Source organism: Canis lupus, chromosome 32, assembly GCF_003254725.2.
Source record: "Canis lupus dingo isolate Sandy chromosome 32, ASM325472v2, whole genome shotgun sequence".
Lineage (NCBI taxonomy): Eukaryota > Metazoa > Chordata > Mammalia > Carnivora > Canidae > Canis > Canis lupus.
Genome location: NC_064274.1, coordinates 31,267,261 through 31,273,964, shown reverse-complemented (window position 1 = coordinate 31,273,964; position 6,704 = coordinate 31,267,261). Strand labels below are relative to the sequence as shown.

The 6,704-nt window shown below is 32.7% G+C and overlaps 1 pseudogene; it reads left to right on the top strand.

Moving 5' to 3' along the window:
* The first annotated feature begins 3,605 nt into the window (after window positions 1-3,605).
* LOC112671735 (ribosomal protein L18-like) lies at window positions 3,606-4,222 on the top strand (annotated as a pseudogene).
* The last annotated feature ends 2,482 nt before the right edge of the window (window positions 4,223-6,704 follow it).

Here is a 6,704-nt window from a genome sequence, read left to right as displayed (position 1 = left end):
CCTATGTTCAGAGTATTTAATGGTGACAAAACTGTGCTCTGGGTGTTTGGTTTTTTCTTACATACACTTTTACTATTTTTTTAAAACCTATTTTTCACCTTCGTAGCTGTTCCACATATTTATGAACAAATGATATATCATCAGTTTTTTAACTTTAGTCATTTTGATGGGTACATATCTCACTGTGATTTTAATTTACATTTCTCAGATGAGTATTAAGCACTTTAAAAATATGGTTTTCAGTCATTTTGTAATCCTTTTATAAATTAATTCAAACTTTGTGCATTTTAATTAGATTGTCTTTTTCTTATTGACTTGTAAAAGTTATTTATAAAATGTAAATACCAGGCTTTTGTCAGATATATACATACCTGATTTTCTTTCTATATGTATTATGTATCTTTTTCCAGTTTGTGGCCTGACTGCTCATTTTTAAGTGATACCTTAATGTTGCATATGTTACTTATTTCAATGAAAATGATATACTTATATAGCAAGAATATTTGAAAAATTTACAAACATATTAAAGTGCTATACGGCTCTTAGCAAGATCTCTAGTTATAAGGTCAATAAAGAAAAAATAAATGGAATTTCTGTAAACAAAATAAAGAATTTGATTTTGGAATCTAAAAGACAATACCAATTACAAAAGTTGAAAAAATCAAATAACTAGAAATAAATCTAAAGAACGTGAAAGCCTTCATTCTAAAAAAAATTTTTAAATGGTGAAAATCAAGATGATTTAAATATACGGAAAATTATAACATTTCAATAGATTAGAAGTTCCAATATTGCTGGCGTACTGATTTTCCATAATCTAGATTTATTGATTTAGTGTTAATAAAATGGAAATTAAAATCACAGCAGGAATTTTTGTTAAAATAGATAAGTTGATTTTAAAATTTGTTTGGAAGTACTAAGGACTTAGAATAGACAAGACAATCTTTAAAACAAACTATAAAATTTCAATAATTATGATAGATCCATTGTGACTATGGAAGTGTTCTATTGGCATAAAGGTAGATAAATAGATCAAGATAATAGAACAAAAAATCAAACTGTAGACCAGCATGTATGTATTCACTTGATTTATGGCAAAGGCATCAACATCATTCAAAGTGAAAAGACTTTCTTTTCAATAAGTCATACTGAAGCAATAGGATATTCATAAGAAAAAAAGAAAACCTTGATCTCTACCTAACACATACAAAAATTTAATTGGAGATTAAGGGTTTTTTCTTATGAATATCCTATTCCTAATTTAATACATAAAAATGATGTCTTGGTGATACTTCTATTTGCATTTCTTTGAATACTAATATAGTTTAACTTCTTAAATTTTCTGCTTATATATTTTTTCTTTATGATATCCCTCTTTGGGATTTTTTTGCTTATTTTTCGGAGATATTCATTAATTTTGTAAAAGCACTTTAAGGCTAAAGATATTAACCCTTTTTATTATATCGTGTGATTAATACATAGTTGATGGTATTTCTCTCTAAAATTAACAGATAAATTTTATTTAAGTAAATTTAATAATGTTTTTCCTTTATGGCTAATGTCATACATAGAGATCCTTCCTCCAATGTAATGGAGAAGGTATATTTTCTTCCTATATTTTATGGTTTGATTCTTCACATTTAAATCTTAATCCAGTTAATATTACCTTTGGTATTTTATTTGAATTATGGCTATAACTTTATTTTTATTTTTTTAAATTTTTTTAAGATTTATTTATTTATTTATGATAGACACAGAGAGAGAGAGAGAGGCAGAGACACAGGCAGAGGGAGAAGCAGGCTCCATGCCGGGAGCCCGATGTGGGACTCGATCCCAGGACTCCAGGATCGAGCCCTGGGCCAAAGGCAGGCACCAAACCGCTGAGCCACGCAGGGATCCCCTATAACTTTATTTTTAAATAATAGCTTGTCTCAATATCACTTATTGAATGGTTAATAAATCTTTTCGATGTTATCTTTATCACCTTCTAAAATTGTATGTAATTTTTACATCTATTTTTGGATTTTCTTTTAATCTGTGTATTTTTACCTATGACAAGAGCACTGTGTAATATGCTATTTACTGTTTGAAGGGATAGATGGAATTGTATCTAGCATTGTCTGAAACTTCAACAAAATGTTAATAAAAATGATAATAATGGAAATCCTTGCATTGTGCCTCACCAAAGCTTCCAGAGATGATTAAAAGACTCAGACTGACTCATACAAGAAAGAAAGAGAATCCAAAGCTGCGCTCCTTCTAATACAACTTTATGGCTGCAATGTGACCACAAGAAACAGTAGTTACCATGTTAACAATAGTCAGCAAGGAAGAAAGGTTTCCTGTGGGTCCTCTAAAGTCTTTTTAAAATTTCGTTGAAGTACAGTTAACATATAATATTATATTAGTTTCAAGTGTACAACATAATGGCTAACATTTATATTCATTACTAAGTGATCATCATAATAAACCTAGCTACTATCTGTCACCATGCAAAGTTGTTATAATAAGAAACATCAAAAGTACTATACATGGTTAAAACTTTGTTATAAAAACAAAATAAAAGAAAAAAACATGCCCCTAGTTTGTATTTTTCATACGACAGATCTTACCATGATTCATAGAGCAAAACTAAATAGGTCATAGTGAGGATAGATATCTTCATGCCTCAAAATGAACATAGTTAACATTTTAAAAACCAGTGGCCTAGAATAATGCATAAATCTTTTGCCACTGATTCTCAAGACAGGCAGAAGGGAATAAGAAAAGGATAATTAAAATGATTAAAATTAAATATACTTTTATATATTTAATCATAAATTTCACTTATGGTTTTAAAACCATGGAGAGCATAAAAAGGATAAACTAAGTTGAATAATATATTCCTGATTGGCAGGAAAAGGAAGAAACCCTTTAGACTTGAAAGGATTTATTGTGATACTAATATAAGTACTTTACATATTGAGAGGTAAAAATACAGAATTTGATATTTCACGATGAGATTACAGATGCTAAATAGACAGGTTCTAACAGGGCCTTAAAAATTCAATAGTGAAATGTACAGGGTAGTTTACAAGTGGAGTATGGAAATGGTATTTTAAGCCCTTTGAAACCAATAATTGGCAGGATTAAATCTTTGCTTTCCTCAAAATATGCCCTGGTACCTTCAGCAAGAGAGAGAACACTGAGATAAGAGGCACTTGCAGTGTGACAATCTAAGCATATCCCCTCATTGTCCCATTCATTTCTGCAAGTTACTGTTTTTGATGGAACAAAATAGCATATGCTACCTTAAATTTCACTTGAAACTGAAGAACTAAGTTTGTATTCCCTACAGAATGATAATACAAAGGTATTCCAAATAGCTGTCCCCAAAATGTCTATAAGTTGGTGAAAAAAGAATGACCTTGTGGCTATATGTACAATTCTTACCGTACAAGTTTCTATATCTTTAATTTATTCGCCTATTCAATTATCTATTCAGCAATCACTATGGAGATCTAGGTAGATAAATTTGGTAAGGCCTTGGGGTTATCAAATACCTTTAGATTTGGGACTACTCTAGAAGAAGCCTACCATCTAATGTATCTTAGATACCAACAAAAATGAAACAATATGGGTTCTCTCTTTCCAGACCTTGCCAAGCAGGAGGTGCCATCGTGGGAGTCCACATCTGCCACAACCAGGACCAACAGGAGCCCAACACCCAGATTATCTGCCTGAGACTGTTGGTCAAGCTGTACATACAGGTTTCTGACCGGACGAACCAACTACCTTTAACCAAGTTGTGTTGAAGAGATTGTTCATGAATCACACCAACCTGCCACCTCTGTCTCTTTCCCAGGTAATCTGGAAGATGAAGTTACCTGGCCAGGAAAACCAAACAGCTGTGGTTGTGGGAAGTATGACCGATGATGTGTGTATCCAGGAAGTGCTCAAACTGAAGGTGTGTGTCCTGCACACAAGCAGCCAGGCCTGGAGCTGCATCCTCAGAGCTGGAAGCAAGATCCTTACCTTTGATGAACTGGTCCTGCACTCCCCAAAGGACTGCGGCATCAGCCTCTCCTCTGGTCCACACGGGCCAGGAGGTATACCAGCATTTCTGCAAGGCCCCAGGAACCCCTTATATCAAGCCCTACTCGGGATCCACAGGGCAGAATTTGGGAGGTGCCAGAGGCCACAGGGTCAGCCGAGGCTACAAAAACTAACTCCAGATCGTTCCTTGCTATTAACAAGATTTTGAATGTTGAAGGAAGAAAGAAAGGAAAACAAGAAAAAAGAAAAGGTAGGGAGGGAAGGGATGGGGGAGGAAAACAATATGTTAAGGAAGATAATGGGCAGACTAGGCCCAAAAGAGAAAATAATCAACACCACCTAGGAAGGGAATAATTATAAATGGTCTTGGGATCAAAAAGATCAGGACTTGCATTTTAGCTGTGCCACAAAATAACTGTGTGACTGAGGGCACTACTTGCTTACTCCTCTATAAAGTAGATCTTTACTCGTCACTAGCTCTGTTGACAGTACAAAGTCTTTAGCAAAATTATCACACAAATAGGTGAAAGCTATTTTTAGCAATGAAGATTGTCCTCAATTTCATTCATTTTTGCAATAATTTGACTCTGCTTATTTTACTCCAAATTGCCTTTTAAATATCCAAATGACCCATTGCTGCCAAGACTGTCAGTGGCACAGCAAGCCAACTGACCATTCCATTTGTAGAGTCCTATCATTTTCCTCTGTTCGACAGTTTGATTAATTATTTGTATCTTTAATTATAAACTTCCTTTACTTTCTTTTAAAAATGTTTAAAAAAGAAAAAATGTTTAAAAAGGAAAAAAAGTGAAAGGAAGGCGCTAGTGGTAAGATGCTTAATTCTCATGAAGCTAATGTAATTTAGTCAAGGTTGGGAATTATTAGGAGTGACAGAGAAGCTGACCTTTAATCTCAAATTGAAGTCTACTCTGCAAATTTTATGTGTTATAGATATTTTAGAAATGTGTCATGGGCAAGAGGAAAATACTAGCCATATTGTGAAGAATTAAAATGATTTAAGAGTATGGGAATGTCATTTTAAAAAAGAGGAGGAGGATCTATCTAGACAGAGGAAATGTGGATAAAACCTTAAAGGCATGGGTTATTGACATCACATGTCAATAGAGTTGTGAAAATTCAGTGTAATGATAACACAGGAAGCATGAAGGAAAGAGAAGAATATTAGTTTAGAGAGGGAATGGCAAGTTTATGAAAAAAAACAATAAGCAAACAAACTTGTGTGTCAGGCTAAGGAGTTAGAATAATTTAAGAACATTTAAGAAATGATACAATTGAACTATTACATAGCTATGATTTTGCAAAGAAATTTATATTTGAATCTATATAGGGAATAAAAGTAGGGGGTAGTTAAATTCATAGGAAGAAAAGGAGGAAGGAATTGTGTAAAAGTCATGCTTGGTAATTTAAAGACAGTCCAGAAGTGGGAGGAATCTATAAACCAGGAAGATGTGATCTGTTTGCGATCTTTCTTATGAATCCAAAAGCTAGCATGGTACCTAGTTAATAATAGGCATTCAGTAAATTACAGCATGAATATAGAGAAGAGTTTAGAAATAAATTGTTGGGGCTTATCTTTGATCAAAGCCAGAAGCTATGATCTTACTACTTTTACTGTGAACCGAATCTTTTTGTTGTATTCCTAAGGCATCATTCCCTCACAATTAAAGTAAGAAGTTGCTTTGTATGTACATAACTATTAGAACTATTATAACCATAACTATTATAAATAAAGACCCTTGTCAAAGCTAAAGTAAATTAAAATCATTCATTTCAAGATTATGAGTTTAAGAAACATTTTTTTAATGTTTAAAATATATTTCCCACTTCTTTAAGGGTATAATTCCATTGTATTCAACTATTAGATATTTTCTAATATCTTTTTTATTTATCCCTGAGACACAGAGAGAGAGGCAGAGACATAGGCAGAGAGAAAAGCAGGCTCCCTGTGGGGACCCAGATGTGGGACTTGATCCCAGGACCCCAGGATCAAGACCTGAACCACCCCTACACATATTTTTTAAAGAATACTTATCAAGATCCACAAATGGCATAGAAATTAACAAAACTAATACTATGGAAACTTCCACACATTGTTTCAGAACAATTCTAACTCATTCTGTGATTTGGGGCAAGTGATTTAACTTTCCTAATTTTCACTTCCATCTTTTCTTTGGTAGAAATGATATTCTGCTTTCCCAAAGACTAGCTTTATTAATTAGTTAATATGAGAAATGATTCATAGCATGTGAAGATGCAACTTATTATTGTTTTATTTTTTTCTTCCTGATTTCACATTTCTAGAATAAAATTGGGTTTGGCTAATTTTGGTAATTGTAAAATTAAACTTTATTTTTCTAGCTTTATTTACTTAGTTCCCATCATGCGCTGAACACTAAATTAAAGCTACAAAAGCATTATCTTATCTACCCAAAAAATCCAGATAAGTATTATTCTCATTGTATAGAATAGAAAAATGAGGTATAGAGGAATTAATAATCTGTTCAAGGTTACACAACTGTAAGTAAAGAGATTTAAAACCTGTGCTCAAAACTAATATATTAAAGTAGCTATTATTAATATTTGATATTCTGTATCAATCATAAATATTAATGGATCTGCTGCCTCTCACAATCTCTAGAGGTTAAAGC